Source organism: Apodemus sylvaticus, chromosome 2 (genome assembly GCF_947179515.1).
Source record: "Apodemus sylvaticus chromosome 2, mApoSyl1.1, whole genome shotgun sequence".
NCBI classification, from domain to species: Eukaryota; Metazoa; Chordata; class Mammalia; order Rodentia; family Muridae; genus Apodemus; species Apodemus sylvaticus.
Genome location: NC_067473.1, coordinates 82222833 through 82231360, shown reverse-complemented (window position 1 = coordinate 82231360; position 8528 = coordinate 82222833). Strand labels below are relative to the sequence as shown.

The 8528-nt window shown below is 37.4% G+C and overlaps 1 pseudogene; it reads left to right on the top strand.

Annotated features, from left to right (window-relative positions):
* Window positions 1-212: 212 nt before the first annotated feature.
* Window positions 213-1124, top strand: LOC127677928 (putative vomeronasal receptor-like protein 4; annotated as a pseudogene).
* Window positions 1125-8528: the final 7404 nt, after the last annotated feature.

Genomic DNA, 8528 nt, shown 5'->3' with positions numbered 1-8528 from the left:
GACATAGAAATGTTTTCTATGATGTACAATCTGGAAAATCAAGATTTAAAGATACAGGCTATTTAAGGATTAGTACGGAAAAAGAATAATAATACAAGCAGTATAATACAATAAGTATACAAGTAAATAAACTTGATGTATGCTCATAACTTTTTTTCAGATATATGAAATAAACTTCCACTATGCTCTTAAGATGAACACACTCTCCACTTATGTTCTCACTCAAGAATTCCCTTTATTTCCAAGCTGGACTTGGAATCCTAGCCAATATGTCTATTCTTTGTTTCTATATTTTCATCATTGTATGTCACAGACCTCAGCCCACAGACCTGATCTCCTGTCACCTGACCTACGTTCACATAATTATGGTCCTCATTTGAGGGGATATTTGGCTTACAGACTTATTTGAGACACTGAACATTGATAAGGACTTCAAGTGTAAGGCAACTTTTTATTTAAGCAGGGTGATGAGAAGCCTCTCTATCTGCATCACCTGCCTCCTGAGTGTGTACCAGGCTGTCACTATCAGTCTCAGCACCTCTTTGTTGGCAAAATTTAAACAAAAACTAAAAGAATACATGATATATGCTTTCTTATGTATGTGGTGTTTCAATCTGTCTTTCAATAGCAACCGGTTCTTCTATGTTGGTGCTTATACCAATATAATAAGACCAACCAGTTGAAGGTCACTAAATACTGTTCACTCTTACCCATGAACTATATCATGAGAGGACTTATTTTAATGGTAGAAATTTCCAGAGATGTGTTTCTTGTAGGAATCATGCTAACCACAAGTGTATACATAGTGATTATCTTGTTCAGACATCAAAGGCAATGCAAGCACCTTCATAGGATCAGTCACCTGAGAGTGTCCCACTGAGAAAAGGGTCACTCAAACCATCTTGTTGCTGGTGGTTTTCTTTGTGGTCATGTACTGGGTGGACTTCATCATTTCAATGACCTCCATCCTGTTATGGATGTATGACCCTGTCATCTTGACTGTTCAGAAGTTTGTGGTGAATGCCTATCCCACAATTACTCCATTGGTACAAATCAGCTTTGATAACAGAATAATTATTATGCTGAAAAACAGAGAGTCAAAATGCACCATACATATTGTTTAATATTTTTATTTTCTATATTCTTTGTTTACATTCCAAATGATTTCCCCTTTCCCGGATCCCCCCTTGCCCTGTGTCCTATAAACCTTCTTCTCTCCATCCATTCTCCAATCAACTCCCTCCTTTTTTCTCTGTCCTTATATTCCCCTCAAATGCTAGATCAATCCTTTCCAGGATCAGGACCTTCTCCATACTTCTTCATGGGAGTCATTTGTTATGCGATTTGTGCCTTGGGTATTCAAGACTTCTGGGCTAATTAATATCCAATTATCAGAGATTGCATTCCATGTGTATTCTTTTATGACTGGGTTACCTCACTTAGGATGATATTTTCCAGATGAAACCATTTGTCTAAAAATTTTGAGAATTCATTGTTTCTAATTGGTGAGTAGTATTCCACTGTGTAAATATACCACATTTTCTGTATCCATTCCTCCTTTGAGGACCATCTCGGATCTTTCCAGCTTCTGGCTATTATAAATAAGGCTGCTGCGAACATAATGGAGCATGTGTCTTTATTGCATGCCAGGGAATCCTTTGGGTATATGCCCAGGAGAGGTATAGCGGGGTCCTCTGGAAGTGTCATGTCCAGTTTTCTGAGGAACCGCCAGACTGATTTCCAAAGTGGTTGTCCCATCTTACAGCCCCACCAGCAGTGGAAGAGTGTTCCTCTTTCTCCACATCGTCGCCAACACCTGCTGTCTCCTGAGTTTTTGACCTTACCCATTCTGAATGGTGAAAGGTGAAATCTCAGGGTTGTTTTGATCTGCATTTCCCTAATGACTAATGATGTTGAGCACTTCTTAAGGTGCCTCTTGGCCATCCGAATTTCTTCAGGTGAAAATTCTTTGTTAAGATCTGTACCTTATTTTTAATAGGGTTATTTGGTTCCCTGGGGTCTAACTTTTTGAGTTCTTTGTAAATATTGGATATTAGCCCTCTATCAGATGTAGGGTTGGTGAATATCCTATCCCAATTTGATAGTTGCCGTTTGGTCCTTTTAACAGTGTCCTTTGCCTTACAGAAACTTTGTAATTTTATGAGGTCCCATTTGTCAATTCTTGATCGTAGAGCATAAGTTATTGGTGATCTGTTCAGGAACTTTTCCCCTGTGCCCAGGTCCTCTAGGGTATTCCCCAGTTTCTTTTCTATTAGTTTCAGTGTGTCTGGTTTTATATGGAGGTCTTTGATCCACTTGGAGTGAAGTTTATTTAGTACATGGAGATAAGAGTGGATCAATTTGCATTCTTCTGCATGCTGACCTCCAATTGAACCAGCACCAATTGTTGAAAAGGCTATCTTTTTTCCCCTGGATGTTTTTGGCTCCTTTGTCAAAGATCAAGTGACGGTAGGTGTGTGGGTTCATTTATGGATCTTTAATTCTATTCCATTGGTCCACTTGCCTGTCACTGTGCCAATACCATGCAGTTTTTAATACTATTGCTCTGTAGTATTGCTTGAAGTCAGGGATACTGATTCCCCCAGAGTTTCTTTTGTTGTTGAAAATAGTTTTAGCTATCTTGGGTTTTCTGTTATTCCAGATGAATTTGAGAATTTTTTTTCTAACTCTGTGAAGAACTGAGTTGGGATTTTGATGGGGATTACATTGAATCTGTAGATTGCTTTTGGCAAGATGGCCATTTTAACTATATTAATCCTGCTGATCAACAAGCATGGCAGATTTTTCCATTTTCTGAGACCTTCTTTGATTTCCTTCTTCAGAGACCTGAAGTTCTTGTCATATAGATCTTTCACTTGTTTGGTTACAGTCACACCAAGATACTTTATATTGTTTGTGGCTATTGTGAAGGGTGTCATTTCCCTAACTTCTTTCTCAGCCTGCTTATCCTTTGAGTATAGGAAGGCAACTGATTTTCTAGAGTTGATTTTATAACTAGCCACTTTGCTGAAGTTGTTTATCAGCTGTAGGAGTTCTCTGGTGGAGGTTTTCGGGTCACTTAAGTAGATGTCATCTGCAAATAGTGATAATTTGACTTCTTCCTTTCCAATTTGTATCCCCTTGACCTCCTTATTTTGTCTAATTGCTCTAGCTAGAACTTCAAGTACTATATTGAAAAAATATGGAGAGAGAGGACAGCCTTGTCTAGTCCCTGATTTTAGTGGGATTGCTTCAAGTTTCTCTCCTTTTAGTTTGATGTTGGCTACCAGTTTGCTGTATATTGCTTTAACAATGTTTAGGTATGGGCCTTGAATTCCTGTTCTTTCAAAGACTTTTAGCATGAAAGGATGCTGAATTTTGTCAAATGCTTTTTCTGCATCTAATGAGATGATGATATGGTTTTTTTTTTCTTTGAGTTTGTTTATGTAGTGGATACCATTGATGGATTTCCTTATATTGAACCATCCCTGCATCCCTGGGATGAAGCCTACTTGATCATGGTAGATGATCATTTTGATGTGTTCTTGGATTCAGTTGGCAAGAATTTTATTAAGTATTTTTGCATCTATATTCATAAGAGAAATTGGCCTGAAGTTCTCTTTCTTTGTTGGATCTTTGTGTGATTTTAGTATCAGCGTAATTGTGGCTTCATAGAATGAGTTGGGTAGAGTTCCTTCTGTTTCTATTTTGTGGAATAGTTTGAAGACTATTGGTGTTAAGTCTTCTATGAAGGTCTGATAGAATTCTGCACTGAAGCCATCTGGTCCCGTGCTTTTTTTTTTTTTTTTTTTTTTTTTTTTTTGGGCTGGGAGAATTTCTATGACCCTTTTTATTTCTTCAGGTGTTATGGGACTGTTTAGTTGATCTATTTGATCCTGATTTAGTTTTGGTATTGGATATCTGTCTAGGAAACTGTCCATTTCCTCCAGATTCTTCAGTTGTGTTGAGTATAGGATTTTGAGGTAGGATCTAATGATTTTTTGAATTTCCTCAGTTTCTATTGTTATATCTCCCTTTTCATTTCTAAGTTTGTTAATCTGGATACTGTCTCTGTGCCCTTTAATTAGTCTGGCTAAGGGTTTATCTATCTTGTTGATTTTCTCAAAGAACCAGCTCCTGGTTTTGTTGATTCTTTGTATGTTTTCTTTGTTTCTACTTGATTGATTTCAGCCCTGAGATTGATGATTTCCTGCCTTCTACTCCTCCTAGGTGAAATAGCTTCTTTTTGTTCCCGGGATTTCAGGTGTGTCATTAAGCTGTTAGAGTATGCTCTCTCCATTTTCTTTTTGGAGGTACTCAGGGCTATGAGTTTTTCTCTTAGCACTGCTTTCATTGTGTCCCATAGATTTGGGTATGTTGTGTCTTCATTTTCATTAAGTTCTAAAAAGTCTTTAATTTCTTTCTTTAATTCTTCCTTGAACAAGGTATCATTGAGTAGAATATTGTTCAGTTTCCACGTGAATGTGGAGTTTTCTGTTGTTTTTGTTGCTATTGAAGACCACTTTTACTCCATAGTGATCTGATAGGAGGCATGGGATTAGTTCGATCTTCTTATATTTGTTGGGGTCTGCTTGTGACCAATTATATGGTCAATTTTGGAGAAGGTACCATGAGGTGCTGAGAAAAGGGTATATTCTTTTGCTTTAGGGTGAAATGTTGTATATATATCTGTTAAATCTAATTGGTCCAAAGCTTCAATTAGTTTCATTGTGTCCCTGTTCAGTTTCTGTTTTCCTGATCGGTCCATTGAGGAAAGTGCAGTGTTGAAGTCACCCACAATTATTGTGTTAGGTGCAATGTGTGCTTTGAGCTTTAATAAAGTTTCTTTTATGAATGAGGGTGCCCTTGCATTTGGAGCATAGATGTTCAGGATTGAGAGTTCTTCTTGTTGTATTTTTCCTTTGATGAGCAAGAAGTGTCCCTCAGAGTCTCTTTTGATAACTTTGGGTTGAAAGTCAATTTTATCTGATATTAGAATGGCTACTCCAGCTTGTTTCCTGAGACCATTTGCTTGTAAAATTGTCTTCCAGCCTTTTACTCTAAGGTAGTGTTTGTCTTTGTCCCTGAGGTGTGTTTCCTGTATATAGCAAAATGTAGGGTCCTGTTTACATATCCAGTCGGTTAGTCTATGTCTTTTTATTGGGGCATTGAGTCCATTGATGTTAAGAGATATTAAGGAATAGTGATTGTTACTTCCTGTCATTTTAATGTTATTTTGTTGTTGTTGTTGTTCTGTGTTTTTTTAATATGTTTATTCTCTATATTCTTTGTTTACATTCCAAATGATTTCCCCTTTCCTGAATCCCCCCTCCCCATATGTCCCATAAACCTTCTTCTCTCCATCCATTCTCCATTCACCTCCCTCCTTTTTTTCTCTGTCCTTATATTCCCCTCCACTGCTAGATCAATCCTTTCCAGGATCAGGACCTTCTCCATACTTCTTCATGGGAGTCATTTGTTATGCGATTTGTGACTTGGGTATTCAAGGCTTCTGGGCTAATTAATATCCACTTATCAGAGATTGCATTCCATGTGTATTCTTTTGTGACTGGGTTAACTCACTTAGGATGATATTTTTCAGATCAAACCATTTGCCTAAAAATTTTGAGAATTCATTGTTTCTAATTGCTGACTAGTATTCCATTGTATAAATGTACAACATTTTCTATATCCATTCCTCCTTTGAGGGGCATCTAGATTCAAGAATCTTGATGTTACTTTTTAAATTTGATTGATTAAACTCTTTTGGGTTTGATGAGAGAAGGTTTCTATCTTGCTTTTTCCAGGGTGAAGTTTCCCTCCTTGTATTGGTGTTTTCCTCCTATTATCCTTTATAGGGCTGGGTTTGTGGATAGATTTTGGGTAAACTTGGTTTTGTCATGGAATATCTTAGTTTCTCCATCTATGGTGATTGAGAGTTTTGCTGGGTATAGTAGTTTTGACTGGCATTTGTGTTCTCTTAGAGTCTGCATGAGATATGCCCAGGATCTTCTAGCTTTCATAGTCTCAGCTGAAAAGCCTGCTGTGATTCTGATAGGTCTTCCTTTATATGTTACCTGGTCTTTTTCTCTTCTGCTTTAATATTCTTTTTTTGTTTAGTACGTTTGGGGTTTTGATTATTATGTGACGGGAGGTATTTCTGTTCTGGTCCAGTCTGTTTGGAGTTCTGTAGGCTTCTTGTATATTCATGGGCATCTCTCTCTTTAGGTTAGGGAAGTTTTCTTCCATAAATTTATTGAAGATATTTGCTGGCCCTTTAAGTTGTAAATCTTCACTCTCACCTATGCCTATAATCCTTAGGTTTGGACTTCTCATTGTGTCCTGGATTTCCTGGATATTTTGGATTACAAGTTTTTTGCATTTTGCATTTTCGTTAAGTGTTGAGTCCATGGTTTCTATGGTATCTTCAGCTTCTGAGATTTTTTTCTTCTATCTCTTGTATTCTGTTGTTGATATTTGCATCTATGTCCACTGATTTCTTCCCAAGGTTTTATATCTCCAAAGTTGTCTCCCTTTGAGTTTTCTTAGTTGTTTCTATTTCTGATTTTAGATCCTGGATGGTTTTGCTTAGCTCCGTCACTTGCTTGTTTGTGTTTTCCTGTAATTCTTTAAGAGAACCATCAAATTGTGAAAGGATATTCACCAACCCTACATCTGATAGAGGGCTAATATCCAATATATACAAAGAACTCAAGAAGTTAGACCCCAGGGAACCAAATAACCCTATTAAAAAATGGGGGTACAGACCTAAACAAAGAATTTTCACCTGAAGAAATTCAGATGGTCGAGAGGCACCTTAAGAAGTGCTCAACATCATTAGTCATTAGGGAAATGCAAATCAAAACAACCCTGAGATTTCACCTTTCACCATTCAGAATGGCTAAGGTCAAAAACTCAGGAGACAGCAGGTGTTGGCAAGGATGTGGAAAAAGAGGAACACTCCTCCACTGCTGGTGGGGCTGTAAGATAGTACAACCACTTTGGAAATCAATCTGGCTGTTCCTCAGAAAACTGGACATGACACTTCCAGAGGACCCTGCTATAACTCTCCTGGGCATATACCCAAAGTATTCCCCGGCATGCAATAAAGACACATGCTCCATTATTTTCATAGCAGCCTTATTTATAATAGCCAGAAGCTGGAAAGAACCCAGATGCCCCTCAAAGGAGGAATGGATACAGAAAATGTGGTATATTTACACAGTGGAATACTACTCACCAATTAGAAACAATGAATTCTCAAAATTTTTAGACAAATGGTTTGATCTGGAAAATATCATCCTAAGTGAGGTAACCCAGTCATAAAAGAATACACATGGAATGCAATCTCTGATAAGTGGATATTAATTAGCCCAGAAGCCCTAAATACCCAAGGCACAAATTACATAACAAATAACTCCCATGAAGAAGTATGGAAAAGGTCCTGATCCTGGAAAGGATTGATCTAGCATTGGAGGGGAATATGAGGACAGAGAGAAAAAGGAGGGAGGAGATTGGAGAATGGATGGAGAGAAGAAGGTTTATGGGGAGGGGGGATCCGGGAAAGGGGAAATCATTTGGAATGTAAACAAAGAATATAGAAAATAAAAATATTTTAAAAAAAGAATAAAAAAGAAAGTCAATATTTTCTGATATAAGAATGGCCGCTGCAGCTTGTTTGTTAGAACCATTTGCTTGGAAAATTGTTTTCCAACCTTTGACTCTTAAATAGTGGCTGCCTTTGTAACTGAGGCGGATTTCTTGTATGCAACAAAACATTGGGTACTGTTTATGTATCCAGTCTGTTCGTCTATGTCTTTTATAGGGGAATTGTGACCATTGATATTAAGAGATACTAAGGAAAAGTGATTGTTTCTTATAGTTATCTTCTTAGTTAAAAGTAAAATTCTGTTTGTGTATCTATCTTCTATTGGGTTTGTTGAAAGATTACCTTGTTGATTTTTCTACAGTGTGGTTTGCTGCCTTGCACTGGTATTTTCCACCCATTATCCTTTGCAGAGCTGGATTTGTGGAAAGATATTGTGTAAATTTGCTTTTGTCATTGAATGTCTTGTTTTCTCTGTCTATGGTAATTGAAAGTTTTTCTGGGTATAGTAGTCTCAGCTGACATTTATGTGCTCTTATGGTCTGTATGACATCTGCTCAGGTTCTTCTGGCTTTCATAGTCTCTGGTGAGAAGTCTGGTGTAATTCTGATAGGTCTGCCTTTATATGTTACTTGCGCTTTTTCTTTCACTGCTTTTAATATTCTTCTTTGTTTAGTGCATTTGGTGTTTTGATTATTATGTGACAGGAGGTATTTTTGTTCTGGTCCAATCTGTTTGGAGTTCTGTAGGCTTCTTGTATGTTCATAGGCATCTCTTTCTTTAGGTTAGGGAAGTTTTCATCTATAATTTTGTTGAAGATATTTACTGGGCCTTTAAGTTGTAAATCCTCGCTTTCTTCTATACCTATAATCCTTAGGTTTGGTCTTTTCATTGTGTCCTGGATTTCCTGTATATTTTGGGT